General features: G+C 37.7%; 1 pseudogene; it reads right to left on the bottom strand.

Moving 5' to 3' along the window:
* The window catches only part of LOC126032225 (glyceraldehyde-3-phosphate dehydrogenase-like), a 139,603-nt pseudogene that overhangs the window by 11,687 nt on the left and 108,506 nt on the right, over positions 1-19,410 (bottom strand).

Genomic DNA, 19,410 nt, shown 5'->3' with positions numbered 1-19,410 from the left:
ATATTTAAAAATACCATTTTATGGCAAGTTATTTCAATACTAATAAAAAATGGTGGAAGTGGGCAACCTTCTCATGTGCTAGATTTTAAGAAGTTTTCAGTTTTTCCTACTGAGTAACTGTTTGTCATGGGCTTCTGTTAAATTGCTTGACATTATTGAGAAAAATTCCTACAATTATTATTTTGTTGAAAGTTTTTGTCATGAATAAGTTCTGGTTTATATATATAAACTTTACTTTTGCGTGTAGTGACATGATCATATAATTTTTTTCTTTTATTGAGGAGGTGTATTATATTGATTTAATTACATATGTTAAACCTCCCTTGTATTCTTGAGATGAATCCTATGCAATCATAGTGTATGACCTTTTTGATAAAGTGTTGGATTCTATTTGCTAGTATTTAGTTGAGTATCTTAGAATCATGTTTATCAAACTTATTAGCCTGTAATTATATTTTTTGATGTCTCTATCTGCTTTTAGTATCAGGGTGATGACAGCTTCATAGAAAACATTTGGGAGTGCTTCCATTTCTTCAGATTCCTGTAAGAGCTTGAAAAGGATCAGCAGTAGATCCTATTTAAAGGTTTGAAAGAATTCACTAGTAAATTTATCTGGGATTGGGCTCTTGTTTTTGGAAAATTTCTTGATTATCATTTCAATTTCCTTGAGCATGATAGGTATATTCAGGTATTCTAGATCATCTTGGTTCAAACTTGAGAAGTTATAAGAGTTCAAGAATTTATACTTTCTTCTAGGTTCTTTCATTTTTTTTTTTTTTTTTTTGGTTTTTGGGCCACACCCGGTAACGCTCAGGGGTTACTCCTGGCTATGTGCTCAGAAGTTGCTCCTGGTTTGGGGGACCATATGGGATGCCGGGGGATCGAACCGCGGTCCCTCCAAGGTTAGCACAGGCAAGGCAGGCACCTTACCTTTAGCGCCACCGCCCGGCCCCGGTTCTTTCATTTTGTATTATAAAGATAGTTGAAAGTAATATCTGATTATACTTTAACTTTTTTTTGTTTGTTTTTTGATTTTTGGGCCACACCCGGCGGTGCTCAGGGGTTACTCCTGGCTGTCTGCTCAGAAGTAGCTCCTGGCAGGCACGGGGGACCATATGGGACACCGGGATTCGAACCAACCACCTTTGGTCCTGGATCAGCTGCTTGCAAGGCAAACGCCACTGTGCTATCTCTCCTGGCCCTATACTTTAACTTTTTAAAATAATATTTTTATTTAAGCACCAGTGTTATAGACATGTTCATAGTTCAGTTTCAGTCATAAAATGTCCAACCCCTCTTCACCAGTGCAGTCATACTGCCATCAATGTTCTCCACAATCTGCCATCATAATAGACACCATTTTAAGTTTTATTCTTAAAGTTTGAGTCTTCCGATTTTAGTGTTGTTGACTCTGTGGTTTGAATATTTAGTATTTCCTTTCTTAATACCACCAATGTACCTTAATCCCTTGATCCCTATCCTCTAATATTTTACATCTGTCTTTACCCTCCACTTAGTCTAGTTCTATTTTTTTGTTAAGCTCTATCAGTGCCTTATATATTTTTGATATGAATCTTGTTGTATGAGTTTTTGGTAAGTAATTTGTTTATCTTTGCTTCCATTTGCTTGGTCAGTAGTGTTCAATCTTTGATGATATCTTTATGCCAGAAGGATTTTTGTTTGTTTGTTTTGGGGCCACACCCGGCAGTGCTCAGGACTTATTTCTGGCTCTGGGGTCAGAAATCACTCCTAGCTTGGGGGACCATATGGGATGCCAGGGATCAAATCTGGGTTTGTCCCTGTACAGCAGAGTTCAAGGCAAACACCCTACTGCTGTGCCATTGCTTCGGCCCTGTACCATAAGGATTTCTTCCTATATTTTCCTCTGTGTACTTTATATTTTCAAGTCTAATATCAAGATCTATAAACCAATTTGGTTTGACTTTTTTTTTACATGATGTTACAAAGAGGTCTAAATTCATTTTCTTGCAAGTAGTTGACCAATTTTCCCATAATTTCTTAAAGAGGCTTTTCTCATTCTACTTCAAACTTTTTGCTCCTTATTAAAGAAGAACTTATATACCTGAGATATGTTTCCGGATTTTCTATCCTATTCTACCAATCTGAGTTTGTCTTTATTCTAATACCATGCCCTTTTAATTACTACCATCTTGTGGTCAAGTCTGAAGTTCTTTTTTCTAAGAATCTCTTTAGGAGGTTTATTGTTCTACATGAATTACATTTCCATTATGAACTATTTGACATATACCTCAATTTTATCCATCAACTTGCATTTTTCTCCACCACAAAGCATAGACATTTTTAAAAAGTAGTTTTTTAATACAAAACAAAATAATTAGATCTTGGAGTTAGCTGAAGTGGTAGATTATAGCACATGTCTGCCATAAGGGTAACTGTGTTTAATCTCTGGAACCATGTGCTCCTCCCAGATGTTTCATAGGTACTGTAAAAATGAGTCCTGGTGTGATCCCAACTTTTCAAGAACTTTGGGGTGTGGATCCTACTGAAAACAAGCTTACTTGTTATGCCCCCATATCCCAGGGCTGATGCTATGTATGCAATGTCTCATATTCACAGCTTTACTGATCATAAAAGAGATGAGATACAAGTTTCTAAAATTCATAGGTATATGGGTCTTTGAGCTGAAAGCTTTGAAAGGAGGGCAGGTCAAATCTGTGTCCTACTAAAGTTCCAGAACTTGCACCAATATATCACAGTCACTGCCATGCAAACTATACCAACTATGCACTTCTTTGTGACTAAGCCAAGTCTGCAGCTAATCCAAGCTCATAAAAAATTCAGATTTTTGGACTGAGAACTCTGAGGACTTCCCCAAGTTGAGGTGACAGCCTCCCCCTAAAACCTGTACTGTGGAAGACCCAGCATCCACACCCAAATCACACAGTCACAACTATACATAACAACTATCCATCTTTCAGCTTCATGACTAATCTCAGAAGTGATGCAAGGAAAGCCAAGTGCTGAAATTTATAAGCGCTGCTCTATAGATTTTGTGGAGTTCCTAGACACCTCTAAATTCCCCAATACTGATAGCTCATTCCAAGTTCACCAAATTGGATGGGAAAGTAGTATAGATGCCAACTAAGTACAATAAACAAAACCAATAATACAGAAGGCTTAACTAGCAAAGAGCTTACTAGTTCTCTATTAGAAAATACCTTCAATATCGCCATTGTGAGATATAGCAATTTCTTTTACTGATGTATTTTTTAGATATTTCATTAGTTATTTTATTATAACAAAAATATAAAATAAATTATTTTATGCCTGCTAAAGGTGAAGTCTTGGGTGGCGTGGGAAATTGGGGAAAATGGTGGAGGCAAATCATACTGGTGGTGAGATTGGTACCGTACATTGAATATCCCAAACAATCACTGTGTTGTGTGCAACTCTGTACACTACAACGTGGTAAATAAAGTTTTATAAAGGAAAGTCCAAGGGGTCTGAGCTATAAGCACTGCAGGTAGGCGTTTGCCTTGAATGTGTCTTTGCATAGGCTCTCCAGCCTGCCAGGAATAATTTCTGAAAGCAGAGCTAGGAGTAACACCCGACAGTCGCTTTGTATGCCCCCCCCCCAAGAAAAAAAATTGGGGAGGGAGCAATAGTAATGGGTAGAGTACTTGCTTTGCACACAGTCACCCTGGGTTTGATCCCTAGCACACCATATGGTCCCCAGAGGTAGTCCCAAGAGCCCTGAGACAAGAGTCATTACTGAGCACAGAACCATAGCAAGTTCTGAACACTGTCTGCTGTAGTCCAAAGCAAACAACGAAAACAAGTTTACCTATTAAGCCCCCGTGTTCAAACTAGTTCAGACTGGACACAGAACATATTCAACCGGTATGCATATAAAAATCAAACACCCTGGGTACTTGCTTCTTGATGTATTTCTATCCACATTTCAGTTAGTATAGCTCTAGCAAACCTCTGTAGATTTAAGAGCAGCCAGAAATGGAGTGTACAGGAAACAAGTCCACTAATAAAATTGCAGAGCCGGCCTCTGCAACCTAAACAAGGTTCGGATGTGATTAGGACACCAACCCTGCAAGCTAAACTTTGTGTGTGGGAGTGAATGGTAGACTGAAACGGGAAACTGCAGCGGGTCCCTCTTTTGTTGCGCTTCTCCTTCTTGTCAAACCACTGGGTAGCGTGTTGTTGTTCTTGTTTCTCCCCGACAGCCTATCACAAAGCATCGTCTGTTAAGACGCAGGACCTGAGCCTCCTGGGAGCCAGCAGAGCAGAAACTCCGCGGTGCCACTGGCCCCCCACCTCCTACACACAATAGCCGCTGCTGTCACAGGGACAATTGAGTGGCTCTTAGGTGGTATATTTTTCCTCCACATATGCATGACAGAAAAATCTAATGGGCTGTATTCCACTCTGAAGTAGCTTTTAAGGTCCTCTGAAATGGCCCTTATCAGTTCCATCAATGTTCCCCAAAAGTCTACCTGGATGTCAGAGGGAGCTGATTCCAGGTCTAGCTTCTAGAAGAGAGCAGCGGGCTGAAAAATTAGAGGAGAGATATTTACCCACCAGAAGTAAAAGTTAAAATATGGAAATGACATTTTCTGACAAAATACAAAACCTTTAAAATTTGAATGGGGGAAATGTAGTATATTATTTTAAGTCAAACTTTACTATTACATTATCTTATTCTTATTATAATCATTTCTATTATTATATTGACTTCAACAAGAGTTTATTTGGAATCTTAATAATAAACTCTGTTTTTGTTGGTAAGATTGGTGAAATTTTAAACTCTTTTTTTTTTTTTTTTGGTTTTTGGGCCACACCCAGCGGTGCTCAGGGGTTACTCCTGGCTATCTGTTCAGAAATAGCTCCTGGCAGGCACGGGGGACCATATGGGACACCGGGATTCGAACCAACCACCTTAGGTCCTTGTTAGGCTGCTTGCAAGGCAAATGCTGTTGTGCTATCTCTCCGGGCCCAAGATTGGTGAAATTTTAAACTCATTTTTAACATCCCCTCCCTACAGTGCTAGTTACACCTGATAGGATTGGAGTATAAGAAGACGAAGAAGAGATAAAATAATAGTGAATAAAAACGATTTTATTTTTAAATAAATTAAAAATCAGCTTTTTTTTAAAACATTCACATTTTTAAATTTAGATAATATAGCAGTTATATCATGAAGTACAGAGCAATAATAGTAATGTAGTTCTTATGAATACTTATTATAATTTATTTGGGGAGGGGGCAGGAAGGTTCTGGGGCCATGCCTTGCTGTGATCAAGGCTTCCTCCTGGCTTTGTGCTTAGGGATCTTTCCTGCTGAGGCTCAAGAGACTATATGGAGTGCCAAGGATCAAATTCAGTTCAACCACATGCCAAGTTAGAACCCTATTTAATTTTCAACTTAAAAAATGATAGAATAGTGAATGTGTCATAAATGTATAGTGTAATAGATTGGTAGGTAAAAAAGAGCCAGGAGTGTCCAAAATATGACTGTTTTCCACCCTATCAAAGCCTCTACAGCTACATCCACACCCACCATCCCCATCATGCCAATGGTCCAACTTCACTGCTTTTTCCATTGATATTTGTAGAGACACTAACCAACAAAATCTCCAGGTAAGTCAGTTTTGGGGCTGAGAACACTGGAGTCTTCTCTAAATGAAGTAGGTCAGACTCTCTAATTCTGGAAGCCCAGCAGCCACAAACATGTTCCTAGCCATAGCTATGGCAGCTCATCATATCAACTCCACAAATCCTGTACTTCCTGGAGCATGCAGCTATGCTTTCAATACTGACACCCCTGTATATTTTGGACATTAGCCCCTTATCTGATGGGTATTGGGTGAATAGTTTCTCCCATACGGTGGGTGGCTCTTGTATCCTGGGTACTATGTCTTTTGAGGTGCAGAAGCTTCTCAGCTTAGTGTATTCCCATCTGTTTGGAAAGTGCAGTTTCCTCCTCGAAGATGCCTTTAGTCTCATTGTCATTGAGTGTTTTCCGACATGTTGCTCTATATACCTATGGCATCAGGGCTGATATCAAGGTCTTTAATCCATTTGAATTTTACCTTCGTACATGATGTTAACTAGGGGTCTATGTTCGCTTTTTTTGCAAGTGGCTAACCAGTTCTGCCAGCACCACTTGTTGAAGAGGTTTTCCCTGCTCCACTTAGAATTTCTTGCTCCTTTGTCAAAAGTTAGGTGATTGTATGTCTGGGGAACATTGTCTGAGAATTCAAGCCTATTCCACTGATCACAGGGCACTGACAGAACTTTACTGGTGAAGGGGGTTGTTCTTTACATGACTGAAAACTAATCACAATCATATTTGTAATCAAGATGTTTAAATGAAGAAAAAAAGAAAAAAGAAAGAAAGAAAAAGAGAGAAAATAAAAAGTTATATCTATGTCTATATAGATATATAATAAAAGAAAAACAAAAATATATTTTAAAAAAGGCATTAAGGTAAAAAATAAATACTGACACCTCAAAAGGAAATCACCAAGTTATATGTGAAGTTGCATAGAAGCTATATATGGTCAATAAACAAAGCCAATGACACTAAGTGTTCAAATAGAAACTATTTAGTAAACCTTCAGACAATGACTTAATACTATACTTAATAGTGAAATATAACACCTTTCACAAATTTTCTCTACTGAAGTATTTTTAAAAAAATTTTCCATTACCATTTAGATGCAACATAACATGTTGGTGGGATTGGTGTGGAAACATTAAATGCCAGAAACAATTGTATTATGAGCAACTTAGTAAACCATGATGTTTAAATAAAGTAATAACAAACAAACAAAATATGAATATTACTGCCTCAGGATGTGGCCCAGTTGCCGGAGGCTTCTAGTTTATTCCTGCCTTATCCTCATTGCTGATCTACTCTCTCCATGTGCTATGCTGCTATAATCCTCATTACCACATCTGATCTAGTTTTCCTTGGTACACTGAAACAACCAAGGGAAGGAAGGAAAGGGTAGAAAGAGAATAACCTCCTCAGTAAAAGACTGCACACAAATTTTAACAGACTCGTAGTGACAACTTTATTTTTTAAAATAAACAAAAATAAAAGTCAACAGTGAGGTAAGTAAACAATTCACCCAAGACAATCTTCCTTAAGTTGTAGGAATTAGAATATCAGTTCTATTTGTCAACTGCAATAATAACCACATTGTAGGTCTACAACTCCCCTCCCAAGCAACAGCTTAGTGAATAAATGAAATAAAATCAATCTGTGATTCAGCAATGCTCCCTCTGACTGTTGTTCTTTTGTTATTTTTATTGTTTAGGTTAATTTGTCAATTTTTTTTAACACAATAGAATTTCAGTCCCATCTTTCTCTAGGACTTACCGTACCTACCACCAAAGTTCCAAAGTTATTCCACCGCTAAAAAGATCCCTCTAGTCATTCATCTCAACTTTTCTACCCCTTTGGTAGCCACCAGTTTTGAACTTACTTTTGTTGTTTTCTGATTGTTCTTTGCTTTCATTTATTTACTTTATATAACTGAGTAAAATTATCCTATAGCTGTCTTTTTACCTCTTCACTAATTTCATGCAGCATAGTCACCCTTAGTTCTATCTATTTTCTTTCACAGAGCACAATTTTTATCGTAATAGCAGAGGATCTGTGCTCAGGGATCACCCATGCAGGTGCTTGGGGAATTATATGTAGTTCTGAGGATTAAACAGTGAGATGTGTGCAAGGCAAATACACTGTACTATTCCTCTGGTCCTCTCACTTTTTTTATCCATCTATCTTTTAATGGTTATTTAGGTTGCTACTATGATTTGACTATTAAAAATAAGGAAACCATGACTGCAGACATTTTTTTAAATTAGACTAGAATGGCACTATGTAAAAAACTACCACTGATAATTTTACCCATGACTCTGTCATTTTATAAGACTTAAAATTTCACATTAATAGTAAGTCCCCTGATGTATAAAAAATTAAATTATTTCGTCTATAGATAATGCATTCCATCTAGCAGAGATTTCAATATAAACCTAAACTACTTTGACTCAGTAATCTTTTGGTAGCTTAAAGTTTTTCCTGAAATTCATAAAGGCTATTTTGTCCCTATGAAGCTGAATAATATTTCGTGTTTCTTACTAAATATGTGGGCTCAGGAATCTGCCAATGGAGGTTGTTACTGAGCATAGTTAACCTATAAATTTGTTCATGCAGGCTAATATGTGAGGTTATAGACAATTAATTTTGCTCAAGCTGTAGTCTAAAGGGATATGTTTAAGTCATAACATACTGCAAAATTGTGAGTGGGGGAACATCTGATCAGTCTACTTTAGATTGGATGGACCTCTCCTATTCAATGTAGATTGCTAACTACTTAGATTTCTCGGCACTTGTCAAATTGGGTGTTTCTATTATTTTCATCAACAACCCCTAAAAGTAATTTCTTATACTTTTGGTGTTTAAATTGTAGAAGAGAGAAAATCTCTGATACTGTTTATGGTTCATCATTTAAAATTCTCAGTATTGTATTTCTTTTCTGAATTCTTATGGATCTTCCACCATATCTTTGCAGAAACAGAAGACTGAGAACTCTTCCTTCTATTGTTTTCAAGTATTCTATTGGTGTGTGATTTTATTTTGTTTCATATTTTTTGTTTTTGAGATATACCCAGAGATGCTGAGGGATACTCCTGACGCTGCCCTCTGGAATCACTACTGGTGTCTCTGGGGACCATATGCTATGCCAGGGATTGAACTCAGGTCTGTTGCATGCAAGGTTAGTGCCCTTATTCTGTGCTATCACTCAAGATACCTATTTTTTAAAATTGATTACCTTATTTAAGCACCACAGTTTACTAAATTATTCATAATATAGTTGTTTCTTGCATTCAATGTTCCAACAGCAGTCCCACTGCCACTATAACATTCTTTCCATTACTGTCCTCAGTTCCTCATCCACCTCCAAGTCTGACCCCTTGGCAGATCCAATACTATGGTAAAGCCTCAGAGTTGACAGCCTAGGTGAGACTACCTGGGAAGAGACAGCAGCTATCATTTTCTTTTGGAATTTCGTAGTGGAGCCATGCTATTTTTTCAATGTCAGGTGTAAGTGGGAGATGATTACATTTTTCTTCTTTTTATTAAGAATCAAAACACTGTAAGATACACAGTTACAAAGTTGCTCATGGTTGAGTTTCAGTTATACAATGGCCAACAACCGTCCCTTCATCAATGCACATTTCCTGACACCTATATCCCAAGGTTCCCTCCCACCCCATTCTCTAGCTTGCCTCTATCGTCATTTTCCCACTGTTTCTGTCCCTGTCTCTGCCTGTCTGTCTGTGTCTGTCTTCTTTTAGATGCTGTAACTGTAGATACAGTGACTGAAAGGGTTTCTTTTTATGGTCCCTCCAGTATTACAGATGGGTACAAAGGTGCTAGTTTAGGTTACTTCCAGCAATGCTCAACTATAATGTGGGTTGATGGCTTTATGCTTGACGATGACAATGGAGCTAAGGACCAGGAGACCAAGACCACATTTGGTGGTGGTGCTCTATGAGGTGTATATAATGGAAAGTGTATGCATTGGAATATGAGTATATAATGGAAAGTATATGCATTGAAAGTGTATGAATATATATTGGAAGAGTGCATGCAGTAGAGGAGTGCAAATAGTGTTGGATACGTATAGTGGGGGTTTATACAATGGGATGTGTACAGCGGGGGTGGACACAGTGGAGTGGGGCATACAATGGAGGAGTCATACATTGTAGAGGTACATAGAGGGGAGAGGTACATACATATAGGGCCTTGTACATACTAGGGTCTAAAATTAAGCTATCTTGGGGAGTTTCTTAATTACTGTTTCAATTTCCTTCATGGTGATTGGCCTGTTTATGCTTCCTAAATCCTCCTTTTCTAGCCTTAGAAGCTGGTATTTTTCCAAGAATCTGTCACTTTTTTCTGGGTTCTCTAGCCTAACTGAGTATAGTTGTTCATAATATGTCCTCATGATGTGTTGGATTTCTTGGGGTTCTGTTGTAATCTCTCCCCTTTCATTTGTGATTCTGCTCATTTGGGCGTTTTCCCTCTTTTTTATGGTGAGTCTGGCTAGTGGTTTGTCTATCTTGTTTATTCTTTCAAAAAACCAACTCCTGGTCTCTTTGATATTCTGTATTGTTTTCTTAGTTTTTATGTTGTTTATTTCTGCTCTGGTTTTTATTATTTCATGTCTTCTGGTTGTGTTTGGGTTTCTTTGTTGCTGTTGTTCCAGATCCTTAAGATGGTCCTTTAAGCTGCTAATTTTGTCGTTTTTCTCTTTCCTGACATAGAATTGTATTGCTATGAGTTTCCCCCTGATTACTGCTTTTGCTGTGTCCCACAAGTTTTGACAAGTTGTTTGTTCATTGTCGTTTGTCTCAAGGAATCTTTTTATTTCTTCCTTGAGTACCTCTTTGATCCAGCTGTTTTTGTGCAACATGTTGTTTAATCTCCAGGTGTTGGATTTTCTCCATTGCTTCTTTTTACAGTCAATTTTGACCTCCGTTGCATAGTGATCTGACAGGGTGCTTGTAATGATCCTTACCTTCGTGATTTTATGCAGGTTAGATTGTATTCTAAGGTATGGTCTATTCTGGAGAAGGTTCCATGTAGACTTGAGAAGAATGTGTACTCTGCTTTCTGGGGGTGGAGGGCTCTATATAAGTCTATTAGCCCTAGTTCTTCTAATTTTTCATTTAGGGCTCTTATTTCTTTGTTATTTTTCTTTCTGGTGGATCTGTCCAGAGGTGATAGTGGAGTATTAAGATCTCCTACTACTATCACATTTCCTTTCATGTGTTTCTCCAGTTTTGCAAGCAGTTGCTGTACATATTTTGCTGGCTCTGCATTAGGTGCATAGATATTAACCAGTGTTAGCACTTCTTGGTCTAGTGTTTTCCTGATCAGTAAGTAGTGACCCTCTTTGTCTCTGATCACTTTCTTGAGGTTGAATGCAATTTGGATTTGTAGATATAAGAATGGCTGTCCCTGATTTTTTTTTTTTAATTTACATTGGCCTGGATAATTTATTTCCATCCTTGTATTCTAAGCCTGTGCCTATCTTGTACTTGTAGGTGTGTTTCTTGTAGGCAGCAAAAATCTGGTTTATGTTTTCTAATCCAGTTCTCTATTATGTCTTTTAATAGGAGAGTTTAGCCCATTAACATTTAAGGAGATTATTGACAGAGAGGGCTGTTATGTGGTTGTGTTGTTTAGTGTGGTTGTTCATACAATCGGGGATTTGGATTGTGTAAGTCGTCTCTGAGTAGGTCATTTAGGGTCGGTTTTGTTTGTGCAAATAATGCGAGTTCATTTTTGTTTGAGAATGATTTTAGTCTTCCCTCCCATATGAATGAGAGTTTTGCTGGATAGTGGACTCTAGGTTGAAAATTTCTTTCAGTCAGTTGTTTAAATATGTTATTCCACTTTCTTCTTGCTGGAAGTATTTCATATAAGAGATCTGGTTTGATTTTAATGTTCCTTCCTTTGTATGTGAGGGATTTTTTCTCCCTATTGCTTTAAATAGGTCACCCTTCTCTTTGTTTCTTGCCATTTGAATTACTATGTGTCTTGGAGTTGCTTTGTTGGGGTCTACTTTGTTGAGGACTCTTTTCATCTCCTGAATTTGTTCGGAAGCATCTTTCCAGAGGGTGGAAATATTTTCCGCTATTATTTCCCTGACTAATTTTTTTCCCTTTTCCCTGTTTCCTCCCCTTCTGGTATACCTACATTTCTTAGATTGTTTCTTTTGTCTTTGTTCATTAAATACTGGACTTTTACTTCCAGTGCTTTTCCTTTTATTTCTTCTTTGGCTTCTTTGTTGTCTTTTGTTTGCAGTTTATCTTTGAATTGTTCTATGTTTATTGTTCTATGTTTATTGTTTGCAGTTTATCTTTGAATTGTTCTATGTGATTCTCGAGCTGTGCTATTCTGCTCTTTGGCTTTCTATGGTTTTATGTATTTCTTTTAACTCTGTTTGTATGGAGTCTTTCATATTTTGTAGCAATTCTTGTTTAATTTGGTTCATTTGCTCATCTATTGATTTCTTGTAATCTCTGGCCAATGTGGCTTTCATTTCTTCAAGCATGGTTTGGGATTCTATTCTCATGGCTGCTTTTAGGTCTTCCTTTCTTGGGTCTGTGAGTTTTTGTGGACTTGGAAACTTGTTCTGATTTCATTTATCTCCCCTGTTGTTAATGTTTTCATTGGTTTACCCATCTTTCTTTGCATTTATTGGCTTGGCTTGGAGTGCAGTGCCTTCAGGTTTCAGCCCGCTTTTGCCTGCTCTGGTGTGGGGCTGGATCCCTTGTCGGGGTGTGTATACGTGAGTATGTTGGGTGATGTCACTGAGTTTTGGTCCTTCCCTCATCCTCCAGACAAGCCTGGTCAATCGCCACCGACTTCCTGCCAGACAGTGCATGTTCACTCAGCTCCCTTGAATGGGTGCCTTACATGCTCCAGTCGGTGACCTCTACACACTCCCTCTGGCCTGTCCTGGGAACTCAGATTCCCTTGAATGGGCGCCCTCCCCATGCTCCTGTCGGGGACCTCTACACACTCCCTCTAACCTGTCCTGGGAACTCACAACTCTCTTGAATGGGCACCTTCCATGCGACCTCTACACATTCCCTCTGGCCTGTCCCGGGAAGTCAGGTACCCTTTCAAAAATTTTTTAAATAAAAGTATTTGGGAGGAAAGGGTGGGAAAACCTCCACCCTGACCAAGACATGTCTGCTGCATTCATCACCCAGAATCACCAACGTCCTGATAGCCCTGCATCATCACCCCTTTATGATTTCTTCAGGGGACACAATTCTGACTAGTTTTAGGTATTCCAGTTTGGGGACTAATATCATCATGGATTTTTGGAGTAAGTACAGGCACTCACCCCAATGCCTTCCTTCTTCCAGGAGGCCTGGCTACTGAGTACACTCCTAAAATTTTCTGTATCAGTAATAGTGTTTTGAATTTCTCTACAACTTCTATAATCCAGGGGTCCTCAAACTTTTTAAACAGGGGCCCAGTTCACTGTCCCTCAGATCATTGGATGGCCATACTCTAGTAAAAACAAAAATTATTAACAAATTTCCACGCACACTGCATATATCTTATTTTGAAGTGAAGAAACAACATGGGACAAATACAATATTTAAAGTGAAATAAAATTAAGTCAACAAACTTACCAGTATTTCAATGGGAACTATAGGCCTGCTTTTGGCTAATAAGATGGTAAATGTCTGGTTCCATATTTGTCATTGCTAGTTGTAACAAATGATGCAAATGTGCATCTATTAGTCTTGATGTGGTAGGAGATTTCAAATGTTTCATTTGACCAAAGAAGGTTGCCAGTTTGAGTACATTGTTCATGAGATGAGGATATATCTCAGAGGTGAGAGATGCCTAAAAATTAAGAAGGCTACTTGACTTGAATGTGTCTTTCAGAGAGTCACAATTCTGCTGTTCAGCCAGTTCCATTTGGTAAATTGAATCCACATTTTCAATATCAATAGAAAATGGTTACAAAAAACTGTATGTCCTGTTTGTAGAGATGAAGCTCTTTAAATCTAATTTGGAACTCCTTTTGCCATATTTCTTGTGAATCCATACATGTTTTGTTTGGGAATGCAACCAATGGTTTTACCACTAAGAGATTTTGAGTTGTGGTAAGATGTCAGATATTTTCCTCCTTCACTTGTTTGATGAGGAGGCCTAATTTTACTTCATATGCTTTGACATGTGATTGCATTTCACAGATGAACTTCCCTTTTCCTTGAAGTTGTACATTGAAATTGTTGAGTAGCTCTGTTAAATCTGTCAGAAAGGCAAGGTGCCATTTCCATTCTGCATCATTGAGCAATGGTACTTCTTTGGTTTTTTTGAAAGCATAAAAGTTGTAATCTATAGAAGTAACTCATAGAAACATTTCAAAACTTCCCCTTGACTCAGCTAACAGACTTCTCTGTGATAGAGAACATTTTCATAGTCAACATGTAGCTCAGACAAAAATTTCTGGAATAGTCTGTGTTGCAAGTCAGTCCCTGAAGAGGTTGACTGATGGAGGGATGGAGGATGAGGCCTTTCTCTTCCAGCTCGGAGCACGCGTCTGCCACCCTGTCTAGCCAACGGTTCTGAGGTGAAACCGTGGGTAAACAGCTCGCAGACAGTCAGGCCTGTGGAAATATTAGCTTTATTAGGTGGACAAGACTGAACTCCAAAGACTCAGCCTCAGTTCCAGCAAAAAAGCCCCTCGCCTTCCACAGACCCTTGTTTTTATCCTCCCGAATCAGGTACCACCCAATGGTGGGATCAGATACCAACCAATGGTGGAAGCAGAATCAGGTACTACCCTAGGGTGGGGGCAGAATGCCAGGTCACACCCTAGGGTAGGGCACAATCACCAATCAGGTTAGGGTCAGTAACAAAATAATCCCCTAAAATATTTACATACACAACAGTCTGTGGTTCAATGCATGAGTTCTAATAAAGTCAATGCAAGATATCACAATTTTTATAATAAAGTATCACTTCAGTGATTTACAACACAGTGATTGTTGGTGGATGAGGCAGTGTATGGCTATTGGATGACAATGGTTATTTTTGGTGTGTGATTAGTGTGTGTTGGTTAGTGTGAGCAAGTACCCCTTTCTTAGACACAACCATGCTAGGAGCACCATGCTCCTAGTTTATGCTGGCTAGTTTAGCCCAGTCCAACTCCAAACCGTTCAGTTTGGCAAAACTTTTCATAGATATATTTGCCTGTAGTTGTTCCTTTGATGCTTTGCAGTGCAGCAAGCTCTTCTGCAACTTCAAAAATAATAATTTGTTCTGAGTAGTTGTAGTCCGGCTGTGATGTCTCACCGACTGAAGGCCATTATAGATTCCCATACTTTCCTTCTCCTTCTCCCACCAATGACTGTCCTTCTGTTAAAAAAAATGACAGGCAGCAACTGCCCCAGTGGGCCGGCAGTCTGGATAAATGTCCTCAGCAGGCTACATGTGGCCCAGGGGCCATAATTTGAGAACCCCTGCTGTAATCCCTTTAGATGCACACTAGTTTAACAAACACCCTACCTCTGTGCTGTCACTCTGGCCTCTCTCATGCCCTGTTTTATGAAAATATTCTCTATGGCAGTTTCTAGAGTTTTTTTTTGTTTGTTTGTTTTTTTAGTTTTTTGGTTTTTGGGCCACACCTGGTGATGCTCAGGGGTTACTCCTGGCTATGCACTCAGAAGTTGCTCCTGGCTTGGGGGACCATATGGGACACCAGGGGATCGAACCGCAGTCCATCCAAGGCTAGCACAGGCAAGGCAGGCACCTTACCTCTAGCGCCACCACCCGGCCCCATTTTTCTAGAGTTTTGTGATCCCATAAAAATATTTTAAAGTAGCTTTTCTAAGTCCTTGACAATTATCCTGGGAATTTTGGCTGAAAATTATATTGTACTTGTAAGTTACTCTAGATATGATGGTTATTTTAACAATGTTGGGTTTTCCTATCTATAAAGAAGGAATATATATATATATATAAATATATATATAATGTGTATATGTGTAAATATGAATATAGTATCTCTTCTCTTACAACTTTTTTATTATTGTACAGTGTTCTAGGGTCACACACCTGTTGGGATATACCAGGGTTATGCAGATCTCATTCTTGAGGAACACATTGAACAAGTGAGAAATGCTTCTGAGAATGAATTTATGACTGTATATCTGAAAGGCAGATGTTCTAACATTGAGTCACATCCCCAAGTCATGAAATATATACATATTAATTGTTACAATCAAGAATATATGAAGTTCCAGATATTTCTGCGTCACTCTTAGAATTGTTTTAGAAGGAACTATTTTTGTCTAAAATAGTTATAGCAGTCTTTGAGAAATAGTGGAAAGATTATATAATTATGCCACTTTGAAGGAAATGGCTTAGAAAAAAAATGAGGTGTCAACCTAGAAGTATCAATTGTTTCAAATACAATTCAAGTATGAGTGACTGATGCTAAATGAACACAAAGAATTAGCAAAATATTTTATTATTGTTGTCTTTTGGGCTATACCTACCTGGCAACACTCAGGGTTTACTCTTACCTCTGTATTCAGGGCTCACTCCTGGTGGTGTTTCGGGGACCTTATGTGATGCTGGGTATCAAATCCAGGTTGGTCATCAGAAAGGAAAGTCCCCTACCTTGTTTTATTATGTCGCTAGCCTCCCATACTAATAAAAATCTTAATATGACATATAAGGTACATTTTTTGACTTCACTGTTAAAAGTATTGCTGAATATTTAGAATTTTTCTCATAATACAGTATTGCTGTGAATTTCATCTGACAATAATCAAACATTTATATTAGTCAAATGTACTGATGAATTAGATACCATTAAATTGTAGTTTTTTTACACACACCAAAATTTAGAAAAAGTTAATGTTTCACCATATTCACTCTAGCAGAATAGGATACCTAATAAATCAAGATAGGTGTCCTATGATAAAGATTATGCTTTTTAAAATATAAAATATATAAACACTCAAGTATTATTTATTTCTTTATTTTTTTGGTTTTTGGGTCACACCTGGCAGTGCTCAGGGGTTACTCCTGGCTCTATGCTCAGAAATCGCTCTTGGCAGGCTCAGGGGACCATATGGGATGCTGGGATTCGAACTACTGACCTTCTGCATGCAAGACAAATGCCTTACCTCCATGCTATCTCTCTGGCCCCCAGTATTATTTCTTTTATGTGTGCCTTATTATTGATTGGTTTAGAAAAAATGAAAACATATAAAAATAGTGGGACTGTGTTTAACTTTATTTCCTGCCTCTTTTAGGGGCAAAATTACCATTTCTTCTTGAGATACACAAGTGGCTCATATGACCTCAACTTCCTAAGGAGAAATAACAGATAATAAAAGAATTTTTCAAATATCAAAATTCTTTAATTTCAACAGTTTTGTTAAATAAACATAAATATTTAAAAGTAAATTAGATTAGAAGATGCCTGCCTATAAGTAATGTAACTCAATCATATTTAGGACTTATTGGAAAGTACCAGGGCAATTAAAGTAGTTCCGTTATTCAACAGTTGTATAATGAAGTTAACTTCTGTATTCTGGAACTGCAAAAGTTTGTGGTATGATATCTATCATTATTTTATTTTATGTTTTACTTTTGAAATTTTTTGTAATTTTTTTACTTAAAGAAAATGCACCACACTGTTGAGATAACAGATCATAATACATTTATTTTTAAGATAAGGGAAAGTTTTTGGAAAAAATAGTAAGAAAATTGAAAGAAAAACTAAAAAATAAAATGGAAGAGAAGAAAAAGCTCAATAGCAAGTTTTTTTGTGAAAATCATTTTATCTCCAATAAAGTCAGTAATACAATAGCAGAAGGTTTAGTAAGCTTTTTTTTAAATAAGAGATTTAAAAAATATAATATAGGGGCCGGTGAGGTGGCGCTAGAGGTAAGGTGTCTGCCTTGCAAGCACTAGTCAAGGAAAGGACCATGGTTCGATCCCCCAGCATCCCATATGGTCCCCCCAAGCCAGGGGCAATTTCTGAGCATGTAGCCAGGAGTAACCCCTGATAATCAAAAGGGTGTGGCCCGAAAACCCATAAAAAATAAATAAAAGATGTGTGTGTGTGTGTGTGTGTGTGTGTGTGTGTGTGTGTGTGTGTGTGTGTGGCAATTGTTTTGCACAGGCACAGCAAAATTTGGGAAAATAAAAAGGAAAAACCTTTGGCCTTAAAACAGGAAACCTAAAGTATGAAGTGTCCTGGTATAAGAGCAACTATATGCTTTAGGCACACTAATTTGTCTTATCCTAAAGTATTTCTCTGTGATCCTAGTTATAACTCTTCACAGTAACAGTTGTTGCTGTCAGGTTTCTGTGGTTAGAGATCCTAGTTTCTGTACAGTTCCTATGTGGAAGTCAGAGTGATGGGGAGGGTCTTCTGGTTTCATCTCATCATTAGGTGGCAATGCAAAGAAACCTCCCCTGAAAGCAGGTTGTTGCTATTATCAAGCATTAATGTGTCATATGAACCCATTCTGAAATAAGTCAATGCCAGGACAGCAGTAGGGTCTTCCCTGGTAGAAGTCTGATTCCTGGTGCTGGTGTAGAAAACTGTTTTATTTCTATAGATGGAGTCCAAGGTTCAGGGGTGAATGATCAATGTCTGATCTTCTGAAGCCTAAGCCAAGTCACTATGGCAAGTGTTCAGGGTGAAAGGCCCCACTGCAATATAAAATTTATGTGTTCCTATCTCTATTAGATAAGAACTTGTTTGGACACGTAAGATTTCCCCATTTTAATGTGTCTATGCAAAAAGGAATAATGCCACATGGTACTACTGGTACATATGGGGTAAAAATAACAAGCTATATAATCTCCCCAAACTGGTTCTAACATGAACTCAGGACACTAGAGAAACTTATGTACTCAATTCCCTACTAAACAGATAAAATATTATTTCTAAAATGTTCTTTAAGCACCTTGCAAATAGATATACAGATGACGTCATATAATAGCAGATGTCATTGACATTAAATTTTATATTACTCCCCTGAATATCACAGGGAGCAGGTGATTTGGTTCTGTTCCTAAACAGGTCTAGACTTAGATCCAACTGCCATATGCTTATAAGAGCTATTTAAGGTGGTTACTCATTCATTGTTATTTGGTAGGAACCCCATTACTGTTAGGCAACAGGTGTTGGTCCTATAATCTCTGCACTGTCAACATTCTTATTTGTTTTATTACAACCAGTGAGTTCCATAATTAAGCAAGACTATACTACTCAGGAAATTGATTGGAAGATACGAGAACATTTCTGAACATATTTTCAATGAGAATAATACTACTTCTTGAATGTATATCAGACATATACCACTGTACTAGGCATTTTATAAACTATTTTATTTAATCTTTACAGAAGCCTATAAACATTATTCCTACATGTTTTATAAAAGAAACAGACAAATATATACTTTTAACCACAATGCTGATATCAGGTGATGAAAGGATTAGTTTATTTTTTGTTTTATATTTTAGTGTGCCTTTTCTTTATGACCTATAACTTCATGTGACATGAAGCTTCTTTTGAATGATATTTGATCTGAGCAAAAATGCTTTTAACTATGATTGAATGAATAAGAAAAAAGAATTCCAAATTGTGATTTGTAGGAACAGATATGACAATTTAAACAAGTTAATCTTAGTAAAACGTCACAAATTTTGTGAACCATATTATATTTTATGCCAATATGAAAGTAAATTCTTTTTTTTTTTTTTTTTGGTTTTTGGGTCACACCCGGAAACGCTCAGGGGTTACTCCTGGCTATGTGCTCAGAAGTTGCTCCT

This window comes from Suncus etruscus, chromosome 16 (assembly GCF_024139225.1).
Source record: "Suncus etruscus isolate mSunEtr1 chromosome 16, mSunEtr1.pri.cur, whole genome shotgun sequence".
In the NCBI taxonomy this organism is placed as follows: domain Eukaryota; kingdom Metazoa; phylum Chordata; class Mammalia; order Eulipotyphla; family Soricidae; genus Suncus; species Suncus etruscus.
The sequence above is the reverse complement of the archived record's forward strand: the minus strand, read 5'-3'. Positions and strand labels throughout refer to the sequence as shown.